At 41.2% G+C, this 18,558-nt stretch overlaps 1 protein-coding gene across 5 annotated transcripts in view; it reads right to left on the reverse strand.

Annotated features, from left to right (window-relative positions):
- Positions 1-18,558, reverse strand: part of HYDIN (HYDIN axonemal central pair apparatus protein) — a 432,533-nt gene that overhangs the window by 394,793 nt on the left and 19,182 nt on the right. For 2 of the 5 annotated variants that reach the window (XM_079907197.1, XM_079907191.1), the window contains exon 2: positions 15,196-15,351. The exons of 2 other annotated variants lie outside the window; for them this stretch is intronic. The gene's annotated coding sequence lies outside the window, so the exon portion shown is untranslated. Of the gene's footprint in view, positions 1-15,195; positions 15,893-18,558 lie in introns of those variants that run through there. One more of the 5 variants, XM_079907196.1, reaches the window with a different exon arrangement.

Genomic DNA, 18,558 nt, shown 5'->3' on the forward strand with positions numbered 1-18,558 from the left:
GGAGACTAGTTAGAGAACAACGGTTATAGTTTGTGGAAAAAACAGCGCAGAATAAACCAGAGACAGTGTGAATGAGAGAAGGGGGAAAGCACAGAGCTACTGGGGCAGAAGCACCTTAGTAACTGATGGCTAGTCGGATGGAGGATGGAGAAGAAAGAGTAGATGCAGTTTCTAGTCTTCATGACTGTGTGTGTGATGATGCCATTAATTGAGATAGGAAATACAGAAGGGAATACAAGTTTGGGGACAGGGAGGGTAATTATATGCTCACATTTTTTAAAGTTTGCTTATACTATTGATATGACATGATGAAAATGACACTTTACCTCTGTGATCTTCCTCCCCAAAACCCATAACCCCAGTCTAACATGAGAAAAAACATCAAATTCCAATAGAGGGACACACTACGATACACATGACCAGTGCTTCTCAAAATTGTCAAGGTCATCCAAAACAAAGTCTGAGAAACTGTCACAACAGAGAGAAGCCCACATAAACAGGATTACTAAAAGTAATGTGCTATCCTGGGTAGCATGCTGGAACAGAAAGTGACATTACATAAAAACTAAGAAAATCTGAGTAAGTGATACGCTTTAGTTAACTGTTCTAAAAAATACAATCTGTTTTTTTTAAAAGTTTACTTATTAAAGCTTTTCTTTTCAAATTAATTAATTTATTTATTTATGGCTGCATTGGGTCTTCCTTGCTGCACACAGGCTTTCTCTAGTTGTGGCGAGCAGGGGCTACTCTTCTTTGTGTTGTGCGGGCTTCTCATCGCAGTGGCTTCTCTTGTGGAGCAGGGGCTCTAAGTGCACAGGGCTCAGTAGTTGTGGCACATGGGCTCAGTAGTTGTGGCTCATGGGCTCTAGAGCGCAGGCTCGGTAGTTGTGGCTCACGGGCTTAGCTGCAACACGGCATGTGGGATCCTCCCGGCCCAGGGCTCGAACCCGTGTCCCCTGTATTGGCAGGCAGACTCCCAACCACTGCACCACCAGGAAAGTCCCTTATTAAAGCTTTTGATATATGCTAACCCATCATGGGAGCTGGGGGCACAGGGAACTAACTTCTTGTTCCCCACCCACAAATACTCCATTACATTAGACCTCATCCCTGCTAACTCTGTCACCTCCCCACCATCCACCTGAATGAGAAAATTGACATGGAGGAAAGCAACTCATTGCCTACCCTTAAAAGCTAGAGTTTCTGGCACTAATGTTGAAATTAAGAAGGGGCACATATGGGCGAGATAGCAATGTGACAGCAGAGGGGAAAGCTGACCTGAGAAGAGCATTTTTTTTTTCCAGTGACTGTGTCAGGGCTGTAAACACTATGATCATATACCTCAAAGCTCTGTGCTTTCGGATTTCATCCAACAAACGTTTACTCAGCACTTAGACAAGCTGTGTACTGTGAGGTGCTAGGGATACGGGGAGGAATACACCACAGCTCCTGCCCATAAGACACCCACAGTCTACACTAGAGACAGGATGGCAAATGATTACAGTACATGGTTAGAGCAGGGATGTTATGTATTAAAATGCAAAAAAAAAATCATTTTGGGAGTGGCTAAGGAGTTAACAGTGACTTCCTTTTATCTAGGAAGGTGGTCAGGGAGGGCCACATCAAAGACTGAGCTTTGAACTGGTGCTTCAGAGATAAGTAGGCTCGGACTTCCCTGGTGGTCCAGTGGTTAAGACGCAGCACTTCCCATGCAGGGGATGTGGGTTTGATCCCTGGCTGGAGAACTAAGATCCCACATGGCGCGCAGCACGGCCAAAAAAAAAAAAAAAGTTAAGTAGGCTCATGCCATGTTAAGTGGGAGGATTCAGCATTTGCAAAGACATGGCAACATTCAACTGCATGGTGTACTTGGGGAAGTGGCAGCCAGAGTTTCAGGTATGGACTTACTACCTGTGGGCTGTGAGAAAGGTCAATCAGGGAGGAGAAAGGCTAGAGTTAGGGAGACCAGGTAAGAAGCTACTGTAATGATTCCAGCTGGTGATGATGAAGCTCTACACTCAGGAAGAAATATAAAAAATGCCCCAAGTCTCCTACCCTCTCACTCTTCCATCAACACATTCAAGCAAAAGAACCTGAGTCCCCGATGTCTTCTGCTCTTGGCAATGCAGGAAGGCCTGGCATCTGTTTCTTGGCTAGAGGTTGCCAATGTTCAGGCCTCCTCTCGTTAGAGAACCCTGGGGTGCAGGCCCATGCCTGTTTCAGAATTCACCAAGGAATTCCACACGCACCCATCTGCTAAGTAACCCTTCCTTTCTCCCCAGTACAAGTCCTCTCAGCTCTGGATGTTAAAAGGGGGCATGCTCAGTGCCTGCCTGGGAGCACTTTGGCATAACTTCAAAAGCTGCAGAGATTTCTATCTATCTTTTTTGTTTCCAGGAAGATGGTCAAAGCCATGGAAATGCAGGCTTCTTTTTCCCTTGAAGGTGGGTGAAAATAACCTATGGCAGATACTTTGCTTAACAAAGTCAAATGGCCTCATGAAACCTCAGGGTTTGGTCTCAAATTCTCATTGTTGCCAGTTGATATAGCTCAAAGAACTCAAGCTCTGTAACCAGGAGCAGCGGTTCCTGTTAGGATGTAGGCCCTGCAGCTTTGCTTTCCTGGTTGTTGCTGAAGAGAGGCACGTGGTGGGATAGTGAAGGGCACAGACTCTGTAGCACACAGACTTGGCTTGGGATCCTGGCTCCATCACATACCAGTGATATGACCTTAGTCAACTGGTTTACCTCTCCATATCTGTTTCCCCATTTGTAAAAATGGGCACAATAAGAGTACCCACTATGAAGGCTGCTGTGAGGATTAAACATTATACTCTAGGTGAAGCACTTGTACACGGCCTGGCACATGGTAATTAAAGTTAGCTGGTAGATGCCTTTTGCAGGGCCCACCTGTACCAGCTCCACCCTGTGCCTCTGGGTGTGTTACACTAAAGCAGCACACATACAAAGTACCTGCCGCTTGTACAGCTAGAGGTTAGGGGTAGTGGTACATGTGGTTAAGGGTTGGAATTCAACTGCCAGGGTTTGAATCCCAGCTACTCCTCTTCCTAGTTGTGTGGTCTTAGGCAATAACTTACCCTCCCTGTGCTTCAGTTTTCTTACCTGTAAAATGGAAGTAATAATAATGACGACCTCACAGAGTTACTGTGAGGCGCAAATGAGATTCATACATAGTGCTACACACAGTTAGAGTTCATTCATTCCCACTGCTGTATACTAGCCCATTTGCAAATATTCTGATTCATTTATCCATTCTACTCTTGATGGAGATTTCAGTTGTTTCCATTTGGGGGCTATTGTAAGTAGTGTCGCTATGAAAATTCTTGTACATGTCTTTTGGTGCAACTATGTACACAATTCTGGGTCAAGTGGAATTTCTGGGTCAGAGGGTATCAGTTTTAGCAGATGTGCCAATCAGTTTTCCAAAGTGGTTGTTCCAATTTAAATCCCTGCTAGCAGTGTATGAGAGTTCAGTCGCTCCACATCCTCAACATTTGGTATTTTCTGACATTTTCATTTTACATATTCTAGTGGATTTGTAGCACTATCACACTGCAGTGTCAATTTGCATTTCCCTGGTTGAACACCTTTCTGTGTGTGCATTAAACACCATGTCTAGCATATAGTAAGTATGCAACTACTACTACTACTACTATTATTATTATTATTATTATTATTATTATTATTATTATTATTATTATTATTCTCTGGTCACCAAAGCACAACTTTTCAAATAGGGACCTGGACAGAGACTTCTAGACATTTTATACTCTCTTGACCCACCTTTTATATCTCCCATGTGTGCCCTTCCCCATGTCTCCCACTTCTCTTGGTTAATTTCCCTATTAATAACACTCCGTGACTTTCCCACAGTCCAGACATAATGAATAAGAGGAACTAGAAACCAGGCGAGACTTCTGACCTCCACCCCAAACAGGTTCCCATCCCTGCTCAGGTGTGTCATTTCCAAGAAGAGCAAAACAGTCCTCACTCAGAGGCTCTAGACCACCCAGAATCTCATCCATCTGACCTCACTTCCCTCTAGACCCTTCCTGATGAATGGTTTTGACAACTTCCTCATTATTACTGCCTCTGGTCCAAGCCAGAATTGAATCTTTTTTTTTTTTTTACATCTTTATTGAAGTATAATTGCTTTACGTTGGGGTGTTAGTTTCTGCTTTATAACAAAGTGAATCAGTTATACATATACATATGTTCCCATATCTCTTCCCTCTTGCGTCTCCCTCCCTCCCACCCTCCCTATCCCACCCCTCCAGGCGGTCACAAAGCACTGAGCTGATCTCCCTGTGCTATGCGGCTGCTTCCGGTGTGGAGAAAAGGGAACACTCTTGCACTGCTGGTGGGAATGTGAATTGGTACAGCCACTATGGAGAACAGAATTGAATCTTTAATGCCTTCCATTAGGAAAGATGCATCACTTGATTTTTAAGATGCACACTCAATTCCCCCTCGCATAGCCAGTATCCTTTACGCATTTGTTAATGCATAAAGCCACATACCTCTGAGGAAAATTCCATGATGTCCCTAAAACAAGAAGACAGTTAAGCTCTATCCTCAGTTTAGTCCTTACTGGTAAGCTCCAGGAGAGAAGAAAAAAAATGGCATTGTATAATTGCGGGTAGAGTTGCATCTTACAAGATCTTAGCAAAGAGGGAAAAAGGAAGGCAGCTTTATAATTCCAAATCAGGTCAAAACTTTTTGCCCATGTTTGTATAAAATATTCTTCATTATGTAATGTAATGGACACGATTTTATTCTCTAAGTAGTTGGGTAAAGACTTCCTCTTAGATGAGACCCACATTTCTTGAAAAAATTTCTTGATGTACCCTATGGAATAAAATGTGGGACCCCTGCCACCAAGGACCTTGAGAGGCAGAAATACTCTGGATAAGACAAGAGAACAAATTTGCTGCTTTGTTGAAGGCAACAGAAAGAAAGAGACGGATGCTAAAATGCCAAAGACATGGTTAAAGACCACTCCGTGTAATATTTGACCCTTTAAGTCTTCAGGAAAGGTGCTTACTTCTTTAAATGCATAGTGCCAAGTGAATCTTTTGTGGAAATCCATGAAGGAACTGAGATTTGGATGCAGGTCCTCCTGGGGTAGAATTGAGAAAGTCTGAATAGAGTCACAACAAGGAGGCAGAAAAAATTAAGCAAGGGCTCTGGACTCAGTCAAGCTCAGAGTAACCAACTTGTTGTGATTTGTGTAGGATTTTTCCAATGTTAGCATTGGAAAGCTCGCATTCCAGGAACCCCCTCTGTCCCAAACAAACTCTAATCAGGCTGGAAAATTGAGGATTTGAATTAAGTTTACCAAAATTTCCTAAGGCCAGGGAGGTCCCAGTTGACAACTAAATTATAACTAAAATAGCACATATACTGTTCAGCTTTTGTTTTCTAAGTATGACTTCTTCTTATACAAAAACGTATACACAGAAACACAAATACCGAAAGTGTACACTAAAATTAAAATCAAATCTCCTGACAAGCTAAATCCCCCTTCTGATCAGTAATTTAAGTTTTTCACCATGGTTTACTTAAGAGTTTGCATTCCTTTGTGCATGGAGAAAGATCCACAGCTTTGCCTCAGCTCCTGCTTAAACCCCCCAAATCAGCTGCCTTTCCACTGGAAGACCTTCATTCTGATCCTGTACTTTTGCGAGGGAGAGAATAAGCAGCAGAGCAAGAGGTTCCTTTCTGGGACTCCTCTCATCCCCATTTTTCTTCCCCCAACATGTATGCATGAAATGTGGAAGAACTAACCTAGGAAGGACTTGTTTGTTTTTAAAAATCTGGGCCCAGTGATCTCCTGAGCTAAGATTAATTATGTTTTCAATAAGTTTAACGCAGATTTTCAATTTTTTTAGTCTTAGAAACCAGGAGAAATAATTTATTAAGAACATGATCTCATGTCTAAACATTCACTCAGTCCATGGACTCCTAAATTAGAGTACAAATCCCAAGAGTCAAATCAGAACTACACTTCAGGCTAATGGGATTAGAATAAAGCAGTATAATCTAGGTGTGTTTTAAAGCAAGGCATGCCTGGATTTTAATTACAAACCTGGTAGGAACTGGCAGTCTGGCCTTGGTTCTATTCTCTGAGAATGAGCGGTATGAGAGAATGAAAGGAATCAAGAATTTGGGCCTGAACATTTGTAGCAAACTGGATGAACCCAGAGGTTATCATATTAAATGAAGTTAGGTCAGACAGAGAAAGACAAATATCATATGGTATCACTTATATGTGGGATCTAAAATATGATATAAATGAACTTATTTACAAAACAGAAACAAACTCACAGACATAAAAAACAAATTTATGGTTGCCAAAGGGGAAAGCAGGGGGAGAGATAAATTAGGAGTTTAGGATTAAAGGATACAAACTACTATATATTAAACAGATAAGTAACAAGGTCCTACTGTATAGCACAGGGAACTATATTCAGTATCTTGTAATAAACTATAATGGAAAAGAATATGAAATAGAATATACATAATTGAATCACTTTCCTGTGCACCAGAAACTAACACAACATTGTAAATTAACTATACTTCAATTAAAAAAAAAAAGAATTTGGGCCTGAAGAACTAAAAGGATGAGGTAGTAGCCAATTGAGATGGCTATAGGTAGAGCAACTTTAGGAGGAAAGATCAAGAGTTCCATATAGGATATGTTAAGGAGAGAGTTCTAGATTGGAAATATAAGTTTAGGACTCGCTGACATACAGTGAGGTATTTAAAAGCTGTGACCAAATAACATCACCAAGGAAGTGATAGCAGAGAGAGAAAAGTCTGTATGTCCACGGGTACGCCTCAGGGGTTAGCTGACCAATATTCCCTCCATGCTCCCTCTCCCCTGCACCTATGCTCAGTCAATCCACCACAGCAGAAGGTTTGGTGCTCCTCCATGAGAAGCCAGCAGTGCTGTAGGACAAAGAATTTCAGGCTTGGAGGTAAAAGATGGACTCGGGCTCGGATCTGCCACCCAAGTGTACTGTCTTAGGCAAATCACTTAATTTTGATGAGCCTCTGTTTCTTCACCTGTAAATTGGAGATAACATTATCTCCTTATAGAATATCTGTGAGTGTTAAATAAGTTGAATAAAAATACTTCGTAAGATGCTTTACACGCTACAAATTAGTATCATTTATCTCATAACCTCTGATAACTGAAGGAAGAAAATGCTGTGCTTCTGTTAGTGATTACATATAAAGTTTAGGATGGTATCTACCCATGTTTAAAATGCATAACCCTTTTGTTTTTGTTTTTGCTTTTGTTTTGGTACGCGGGCCTCTCACTGTTGTGGCCTCTCCTGCTGCGGAGCACAGGCTCAGGACGCACAGGCTCAGCGGCCACGGCTCACAGGCCCAGCCGCTCCGCAGCATGTGGGATCTTCCCGGACCGGGGCACGAACCTGTGTCCCCTGCATCGATCGGCAGGCGGACTCTCAACCACTGCGCCACCAGGGAAGCCCCACATAACCCTTTTAAAGATATCTTTTATCCTTATCAACATTCAAAATGCACATACCCTTTGATGCAGCAATTCCAACTATCCTAGAGAATATAGCTGCACAAGCGTAAAGATAAATGTGTTAGGCACTAGTAATAATAATAAGATATTAGAAATTACATCAGTAATGGGTTGGGTAAATAAATCATGGTACATTCATACAGTGGAATACTAGTTGTTAAATGTAATGAGAAAATGTATGTGTACTGACATGAGAAGATGCCCATGCTATTTATGTAAAATAACAGCAAGCGAGTTGCAGACAATATGTACAGCATAATCCAACTTGTTTTACATGTGTATGTATTCATATTACACATTTTGATACACACATAGCAAAAGAGACTAGAAGGACATGGGCCGCACTGTTGAGAGCAGTCACAGGGTCACTGAGTGTGGCTGAGGAGTTCATGGCCCTCTGAGGAATGTGAATGGCAGACACTGGAAAGAATTACTTTCACTTTCTCCTTTTGATACTTTGGAATTCTTTGAAGTTTTATAACAAAGGAAAGCTATCTTAAAGACATACCACAAACCAATCCCTGTACCCTGAGGTCCTTAAGAGGGTGGGTGCATATTTCCAAGTCCAGAAGAATGTCTCTGTTGGGTTCCTGGTTATATTTCAATTCGGCAAGCCACAGCTTTCCTTCCCACCAAGGCATGGGGTAACATAGTGGAAGCAGTCCATTGAGGGGAAAACATAGGCCCCAAAGTAGGGCTACTTTGGGAAGAAAAAAGAAAATACAAATATATTCTGAAAACAGATGGTGTCTGGAAGAGAACATGTGTTTGGCAACAAGAAGGGAAAATCACAGGGGGAGGAGAGAAAAGCAGTAAAAGAGAAACAGCCAAAGGAGGTGGTAATTAAGTGTGAACCTGAAGATTTCCAAGGGATTTTTCAGCTTTGGCAAAAGTCAGGCCTCTGGACAATTCTGCTGAAGTGTGTAGACATTGCTTTACATTTCTTTTATTTATTAAAAGTATTCCAAGAGAGCAGTAGCTCTGAATCATGATATCCTGAAACTAGTTTGTCACCAATGTTTCAAGTATTAAAATTTTCAAATAACGTACTTTTAGTCAAAGTTAAAGAGGCCCCAAAGTTAGCCCTCTCACTCAGTGGCATCCTAATATGCTTCCTGGGGTGGGAGACAAAGGGTGGAGTCACTGCTAATGTTGAGGGAGTTGTGTATAACCCACAGGCTACCTGTCTCACCATCTCCTAACACTGTCCCTATTCTTCTCTGGGCTCTGGAAGTCCCCACGGGTCACTGGTGGGACAGGCAGGACAACCATACGATGGGAGATTTGTGACAATCAAGAGTCATGCCACATCCCACCTCATTTATGGTATGAACTAAGGCACAAGCATCTGAAATGTCCAATAACAAAGAGATTAATTGATGAATTATTTTGCACTAAATTGCTTGCTATTGCAGCTGCTCAGAATGTCAAAGAGCACCTAGGAACTATGACCGTTCCAGCAGGGAACAGCTGTGGGGGCCAGAGGCCAGCTCCCCTATCAGTGAGGGAAGGAAGTCCTTATGTCTGTATTGACCCCTCCTGTCATACCAGTGACGGTTCACAGACAGGATTACAAAGGATAGGTTTTGCACTTGGTCCTAAACAATCTTTTAATGTCACAAAAAGCTGAGCCACAGACAAGAATACATTATGACGTCTCAAATTATCAGTTCTACCTTTGGGATAAGATGTATTCCATGCATCAAACTGAAGGTCAAGAGATGAGTCTTTTCCTCCAGACATGGTCAAAACCTTTCTGGGTCTTATAAAATGGGGCTTGGAATACAAGTTCACTCTAGCAGGGAGCTTTTGGATTGCATGAACTCTAGACATTGGATGTCGAGGGCTGAGATTCCATACCAAGCTCAAGTTTAACCTCAAATTATATATATACATATATGTGTGTATATGTATGTATGTATGTACATACAGTATATGCCTATGTATGTTGCCCAGGGGCTCAGTTTTGGACAAATTAGGTTTGAGATGTCTATTAAACATCCAAACAGAGATGTCAAGTAGGTGATTGAGTATATGGTCCTAGAGTTAAGGAGAATGGTCTAGGCTGGAGACATATGTTTGGGCATTGTGGAAGGCAGAACAATGTCCTCCCAAGGATGTCCATGACCTTGTCTTCAGAATCTGTGAATATATTACCTTACATGGCAAAAAACTTTGCAGATGTGATTAAGGGTATGGCCCTTGAGGTCGGGAGATTATCCTGGATTATATGAGTGAGCCCAATCTTATCAGATGGGACCTTAAAATCAGAGAATTCTTCTCAGCTGTGGTGAGAGAGAGAGACGATGAAGGAAGAAAGTTCAGGGAGATATGACGTTGCTAAGGAATAAGACAAGCTAAGGAACGTAGGAGGCCTCTAGAAGCTGGAAAGGATGAAGAAACAAATTCTCCCTAGAGATTCCAGAAGGGAATACAGCCCTGCTGACAGGCTATTGTAGCCCAGTGAGACTGAGTCAAACTTCTAACCTAAAAAGCTATAAAATAATAAATTAGTGTTGTTTTAAGCCACTAAGTTTGTGGTAATTTGTTACAGCAGCAAGGGAAAACTAATGCCAGCACCATAAATATATAGATGGTATTTAAATCCATACAAATGGGATAAATAGAGACAGAAAAGATAAGAGATCTTGGGACTGAGCTTTGGTAAATTTGAATATTAAGTCAGGGAAATGAGAAAGACCCAACCGGGATGACAGAAAAGGAGTGGACATGAGGTAGAACAAGAAAGTGGTATTCTAGAAGCCAAATGAAGAGTCTGCATCATCTGAAGCTGAAGGGTGAGGTAAAATGAGGGCAGAATTAGCAAACAAAACAGACAGAATAGGGAGAGCACACGTGCTCAGGCCAGTTGATACACAGAAGGAAAAGAGTGAACCCTGGTCCTCAGCACTCAAGCCACAACGATGGGAGAGACACAACAATGGTACCCACTCAGAATGCAGACGTTTTCATATACAGGGACTCTAGTCACCAGCAAACATGGCCCAGCTACAATCATGGGACATTTCCAAACAGATCATCACTCTTTCCCCATGGGGGAGAGTAGGTGTGAAAGTCAGTAGCAAGAGGAGGAGAAAGGAGCAAGAAGACTTTCAACTTTCCTTTACAGACCTACACTACGGTCTCTCCTTTTACCATATGATGTAGTTTGAGCCGTCCAAGGCCCTAACTTGTTAAACAGCATATACCTAAGTCCAAGAAAGTTAACATAATATCTCAAGAGCAGGAAATAGTTTTTTCTTAGGAAAAAACATGAGATCATCAAAATAAAAATACACAACCTTCCAAGACCTGACATTCCACATCAGTCATAGCTTCAGACGACCTTTTATGTTTTGCCTTTCTTCACCTCAAAACTCATGTTAGGTAATCATCTACAAACGAACGACTGAAATCATGCATGGAGGACCTTGTAGCCTGAGACAAATATAGCCCATGTAACACTGCCTCACACTGACTTGTAATGATTTGCTTACGTGTTTATCTTCTCCACTAGACTTACAAGTCCTCAAAGAGGTGAGACTGTGCTCTTTCATCACTGAATAGTAAAAACAATAATCCATTAACTTTCCATTCGTTGAACTAGTAATATGTGTCAGACACAATGCTAGTTATTTTCAGGCATTTGATTTCACACAAGCCTATAAGATGGGTATTACTTACTCCATTTCTCAGAGAAGAAGCTTGAGATTCAGAGAGGTGAAGAAACTTACTTCATAGTCAAACTAAGTCAGAGAGTAGCAGAGCTGTCCAATGCCAAATTCTTGCTGAATAATGCTGCCTCCAAAGACGTTCACATCCTAATTCCTGGAACCCGTTATATGGAAAATACTACTTTTCAGATGTGATTAAATTAAGGGTTTTAAGGTGAGGAGATTATGCTGGACTATCCTGGGCTCAATGTTATCACAAGAATCCTTATAAGAGGGAGCAGGAGATATGTTGAATAGTAGGAGATGCGACAGCAGAAGCAGGAGTTGAAGTGATTTGAGGTAGGAGCCATGAACCAAGGAATGCAGGCAGCCTCTAGAAGCTGGAAAAGGCAAGGAAACAGACTTCCCCCTAGAGCCTCCAGAAGGACACAGACCTGCCAATACCTTGATTTTAGATTTCTGACCTTCAGAGCAGGAAGATAATAAATTTGTGTGGTTTAAGTCACTAAGTTTGTGGTAATCTGTTACAGTAGCAGTAGGCAACTGATACAGTGCTCTTTGCCTCTGTCTTTGTTTGTCCTTACATCCCCATGACCTAAGGGAGTCAATGGATGTTTGCTAGGCAAATACGAAGGAGGAAGAGATTTTCCTCTAAGGCTTCTCCCACCTGGCCCAACCTGAACTCCTGACCAGGAGAATATAGCCTTCCTCAAAGAGAGGCAGGCAGAAGCAGCCAAAGTATATCTGGGGTGATATTATGTGTTTTCCTAATTGCTAAGTCAAATGGATAAGCTAGTTGAAGCGTGAATCTCATTCTATGCCAGTCAGTGTGCCCTTGGAAGACATGACAAAATGCAACCTTAATTTACAGCTGTGAGCCACAGGGCTGAAGGAAGGTAGAAGGATGAGGGGAATTGGATATTTTTATGTTCTACTTCCTATAACAGTACATTAAACATCGCAATGATTCAGTTGAAATTATAAGCAGCATTAGTAAAAAGACGAACAGAAATCATACTTTATAATCTAATTTCATTATAAAAATTATTTCATAGCAAATTAGAGCAATGAATACACTTGTACATACAGCAAATGCATATAATTCTACCTTCCTCTTTCTCTGAGACCATTATGGTCCATTCTTTAAACAAGGAAGATGATATCTTCTCTATTAGTATCAATAAGGAGACAGTTTTTCAAATTAATAAATTCAATACACCCCATAGCTTAGCTCCTTAAGAAACAAAGAGCTGGAAGACTGAACACAGTTTAGATTTCACAAGTGGCTCATCGTGCCATGAAGGATTTTTTCCCCTTTCTGTATCCCAGTTTCTCGAGCCAGGTTAAAATCCTACACTTAGTAAAAACTTCAAAACAGCTTTTGATCTTTTAAGAACAAGTATTAACATAAGCAGAACTAAGCCAAAGCAAAAACTAAAAGCAATTGTTTAGAACTGAATCTCAAATTCACACACACTTGTATTCCATAATCTATTTGTAGTCGACATAGAAAGTGAAATAAATTATTGGGTAGATCTAAGGTAAAATCAGTCACTGCCCTCGGTCTAGACCTTCTGATTGGATTGGCAATTCCCATGGTGTTCCCAGCTTGCACGGTTTTGCAGCCAAGGTTCCCAGGGGTCCTCAGTGGCTTTGGAATCTGAATAAATCACACATACTAGGGGTCCATTAAGACCATCAGAAACTCAATTTATTTGTGATCTGAGACAAGATTTTATTACTTCTCAGATTAATAATTAAAAATGTTTTGCTTTTCTACATCAGGGGTATTAGTTTGATAGATGAGACAGGGAGATTATTAGATCTTCAGTGCCTTCCAAAGATGTAAATTAAACCACAGCATCTCCTTATAGCCACCTCCCCTGTATGCTGGAGATTCATTATTAACTTGTCACTCTTGCATGCTCATCAAAACAAACAGCACCATGATTAATCACACCTGTTTATTTAAGGGTACCTGTCATACCAACTTTTTGTGGACAGGATATTACAATCTCCTGATTTCTTGGCAGAACTATAGCTAAGGACTTTTAGAGGGGAGGAGAGAATCACTGTCCTCTCCTAATCATTCCCATAAATACATTTGAAAGAAAGGTGGCCTATGTGCAACTGCATAATGTTCTTTTTATTTTCAATGAAGCTGCACTTCATTTGATTTCCCCTGCCTATTCACAGACATCACGCTGGCTAATTCTGTTCATCTGGACATCTTTCGAACACTTGAAGAGGTCCAGCACTAAATGCACATAAAACTCTAAAATTCTCTTTTCAGTTCTGTCACTCACAAGTCAATTGAACAAATACAATATTTAGTAGGTCCCTTCCATGTGGCAAGCAGCAAATGTGAATTTATTCATTCATTTCTTCATCCAATATTTATTTAATGTCTTTCATGTGCCAGTAATGGTACTAGGTATACCATTCACTGTTCAAAACAGTGAACAGTCCTTGGTCCCTCAGAGTTTATAACCTTGCTACCCACTTCCCAAGGCATTTGTCTCTCCAAATTATGAAAACAGGAGAGAATGGAGGCACAGTGAGAACCTGGATAAAGGGAAGAATAGCAGAGCGTATCCTTAAGGTAAGGTTGCACGAAATAGACACTGAATTGAACCAGGATTAATAAGACATCTGCAAGGTTCATTCCCTCCTCCTGGTCCAGTGTGGGTCTGCAGGACTGAACTACATTGAAACCGTGGCATTTCACTTCTTTTTCTTCGCCCTGTACCTGTCATATCACAGATTATCTGGTTTGCTAAATAATCACTGAAGCACAGGAAGTTTTCAAATGAAATTTTAGGCAGGGCTGCCTGACCTCTGATCTGCCACAAGAAAAGTTCACCTTTACCACTTTAAATTTTACGATAATTGCCTTTTTTTTTTAAAGAAATAGATTCCTGATTATATTCTTATCTCTCTTTTTAAAAGTTTTTATTATGGAAACTGACAAAAAATACAATAAAGATGAGATAATAAAATAATTACCTATCACCTAGCTTCAGTAATTATCAATATTTCGTCATTCTCGTTTTTATCTATCACATTTCTCACCCTTCACCTTTATTTTTGTTTTTGAGCATTTTAAAATAAATTCCCACTATCATACCATTTCACTTCCAAATACATCAGAATGTATCTATAACAAATAAGATTTTTAAAAACCATAACTATAATATCATTGTAATACTTAACCAAATAACAATAATTTTTTAATATCTTCTCATACCTAAGCCCATGTTCAAATGACTCTGATTGTTGAAAAAAAATTGTTTTGGATTGAAACAGGATCCAAACAAAGTCTACACATTGGATTTGGTTGATGTCTTTCATTTACACCTTTTCTCCTCATGTCCTTTTGAATATTACCAAAATGACCTTCAATATTTGATTTTTATCCAAAATAAATCCATCCAAACTTAACATATGTTCCTAGTGAAACCTCATTATGTAATATTTTCAAGGACAGGCTGATCATACAATTTATCTTCCAAATGAAGAAACTCTTGAATGTAAGGGGGATGCTATTAATAATTAGACTGGTGTAAATCAGGACAAAGAGTCATCCTACCAGTAGAGATATTAGGGGGTAAAAAGAAGGATCGGGTTTTGGGTTTTGGGTTTTGGGTTTCTGCTTGGCTATTGAGAGCTGGAAAAGACCTTATAATAGAAAAAAAAAGTTGAACTAGTTAGTTAATGACTTTTCCTGGATCCATCACAGAGCTGAAGTTGAAGAAATGCCAACTAGCCCCAAATATGAGAGACAAATGCCTACAGGGAGACATGAAATGCAAGCACTTGTTTACTTGGGGCACTTGAACACTGGTAAGAAGAATTCACCTAGAATTGTTAAGAAATTGGCGAAGGCTGGTGACAGAGTATGGAGCTCTAAAGGCTGCAGATAAAGGGGACTTCACACCACTCACCGGCCTCTCTGCAGACTCCAATGGATACTCACAAAAAATGATGGCAAGAGTCCTGAGAAAGCACTCCTCATGATACAGGCTTAGGGGAGTGGAAGAGCAGCTGCTGCAGGAAAGGCATGGAGCCCTGCCCAGATCCTTCTTCTCTATCTCCCCTATTAAAAAAAAAAAATTACCAGTAATGTGGTGTGCAAAAAAAGCAAGAGAAAGAACCCACAATGCCAAGAGACAAAACAATCAACAGAACCAGACTCATACATGACACAGAAATTGGTGCTATCAGACAGGGAATTTAAAATAACTATGAAAAATATGTCAAAGGCTCCAGTGGAAAAATTAGACAACACTCATTGTCAAATGAGGAATTTCAGCAGAGAGAGAGAAACTGTAAGAAAAAAAAAGAGAGGCTAGAAGAAAAAAAAAACACAGTAATAGAGATCAAGACTGTTATTGAGAAGCTCATTAGTAGACTTAACAAAGCTAAGGGAAGAATCAGTGAACTTGCTAAACATACAAACTGAACAAGGAAAAACATATTTAAAAATAAAAACAGAATATAGCATCCAGGAACTGTAAGACAACAACAAATGATCTAATAGATGTTCAATTAGAATTCCAGAAGAAAAAAAAGAGACTGTGATAAAATAAATAGTTGAAGGGATAATGGCTAAGAATTTCCAAAATTAATGGCATATATCAAACCACAGATCTAAACCACCAACCAAGAAAAATACCCAAGCAAGATGGAGACATATCAAATTCAACCTCTGAAAACACAGAACAAAGAGAAAATCTTGAAGGCAAAGGGGAAAAAAAGACACATTACTAAAGAGAAATAATGTAACAATTATAACAGCCATCTTGTTAGAAACCATGCACCTAAAAGACAACAGTGTGACATTTTTAAAGGACTGGACAAGGGTGACATCATCAAGATGGTGGAGTAGGAGACCCACACACACACACAATGAATAACAATTAGACACCTATCCATGAATGAAATTAGCTCTGGGAGAGCTCAGGAGTCCACTTAAGAAGCTTCAGCAACACAATGGAGACAAAAAACTGAAAATAACCACAAAAAAAGGGTAGGAAGAATAGTTTCATTTTGTCTGTATCATCCCACCCCCCAGGCTGGCACTGCTCAGTGCTAAGAGGAAACTCCTCAGCCTGAAGTTTCCCTTGTCAGTGAAAGGAAAGTGGGGTGAGCAACCAGCTTCCCCAGCCTTTCAGAGCACTGCACAAAGAACCCAATTCACTTTCACCCTGCCCAGAGACCAGCAAGGCTGAGATACCTAGAGATGGCTAGGAACAGAGAAGGGCAGGAGCTACCAGTATCAGTCTTGAAGCATGAACAAATGTGGTTCCCAGTAGCCGGCTCTGCAGAGGACCACAGAAGTCTTCACTGCTGAGGACCACAATGGCCCTTGCGGACACTCGTAGACCGCCTCTCCAGCTTTTATCACTGAAGATCTCATTGCAGATCCCAGCAGACTGCTCGCAGAGGACCCTAACAGCTTTTGCTGCTGAGGAAACCAACAGTAAGCACACTCACTGCAGGCCCCTGAAGATTTTGCTGCTGAGATTTTCACCTCACAGATTTTCATGTTCAAAGACACCATCTGCACAAGTCCCTCCCCACCAAAGCCCAGGATCCACACTGGCTACCAGTAAGTCTCTGCAGCCTAGGTCCCCAAAACTGATCCCCATTGCTGTGCACGCACCCATTGCTGTGCATGCACCCATGGCCAGTTACTGCAGCCACAAGAGTACACAGAGACAGCCAAGGCCCCCTCAGCAGCTTGTGGACCCAGAGATGGCCCTGATTCCTGTCACTGGCCTGTACTGCTACATGGGCCTGACGCAAGCCCCTGCAAGTGTGTGCCTGCAAGCTGCCTGCCCCAGCTCCTATCACTAGCCTCCACTGCCTTGCACTCACCTAAGGCTTGCCCCTTTAGTCAAACGAGTACATACCAACAGCCAGGGTCTCCACAGCTGTTCGTGCAGCCACAGCAGTTGGTCCTGGCCCCTGCTGCTGGCTCTGGCCTTTGCCACTGCACAGGTGTCTGCAGCCAGCCCCTGCCACCATGCAGGCACCTGCAGCTGCCCCCACAACCAAGTATGTGTATACCCTGACTCCAACCACCACTACCACATGCCCTGGTCCCTAGCCACTAGACCTAGAGGCACCACTGAGGACCAGGAGCCCTTGCAGCCACTGTAGACCCCTGCAGCTCTTTCCAAGGATCATGCAATTGACAATGTCGTGGAACCCAGCCGCCTGAGCTAACAAGACACCATGTACTCCTGGACCCAGAACCACAACACACCCTCACACTTGGTGCCCCACACCACGAGACTTAGAATGACAAAATGCTCCAGCATGCCACCATCCAAAGGTGAAGGTCTTTCCTTACCAAAGTCAGTCCATAAAGTTTGGAAGAGGTGACTGATCCTTCAAATGTGCAAATGCATACACAAGGCTACAGGGATTATGGAGAATCAGGGAAACATGACACCACCAAAGAAACACAGTAAACTTCCAGTAATTGACCCCAAAGAAATAGAGATCCACAGATTACCCAAAAAAGAATTCAAAATAATTGTTCTAAAGATGGTCAGACTGCTACAAGAGACTATGGATACACATCTTAATGAAATTGGGAAAATAATATAAGAGCAAGATGAGAATTTCAACACAGAGACAGAAAATATAAATAAAAACCAAACAGAAACTTTAGAGGTGAAGAATTCAACAACTGCACTGAAGAATTCAATAAAGAGCTTCAACAGCAGACTCGATCAAGTGGAAGAAAAAAATAATCAGTGAGCTTGAAGACAGATTATTTTAAACGATCCAGTCAGAAGGGTAGAAAGAAAAAATAATGAAAGGGAATGAAGAAACCCTAAGGGACTTAAGGGCACCAAAATCACCATCATCATCATTATCTATGCATTATGGAAGTCCCAGATTGAAAAGAGAGGGAGATAGGGGCAAAAAGCTTATTTAAAGAAATAATGAATAAAAATTTCCCATATCTGGGGAGAGATTTAGACATCAAGATCATGAAGCTCAGAGGTCCCCAAACAAATTCAACCCAAAGAGATCTTCTCCAAAACACATTATAACAAAACTGCAAAAAATAAAAATAAAAAAAGAGCAAATCTTGTAAGTAGCAAGAGAAGGAAGCTTGGCACTTACAAGAGAACTCCCACAAGACTATCACTGAATATCTCAGCAGAAACCTTGCAGTCCAAGAGAGAATGTGATGTGATTATATATTCAAACTTCCAAAAGAAAAAAAAAACAAAAACCTGCCAACCAAGAAAACTTTACCAGACTAAGCTGTCCCTCAGAAAAG

This window comes from Stenella coeruleoalba (assembly GCF_951394435.1).
Source record: "Stenella coeruleoalba genome assembly, chromosome: 20".
Lineage (NCBI taxonomy): Eukaryota > Metazoa > Chordata > Mammalia > Artiodactyla > Delphinidae > Stenella > Stenella coeruleoalba.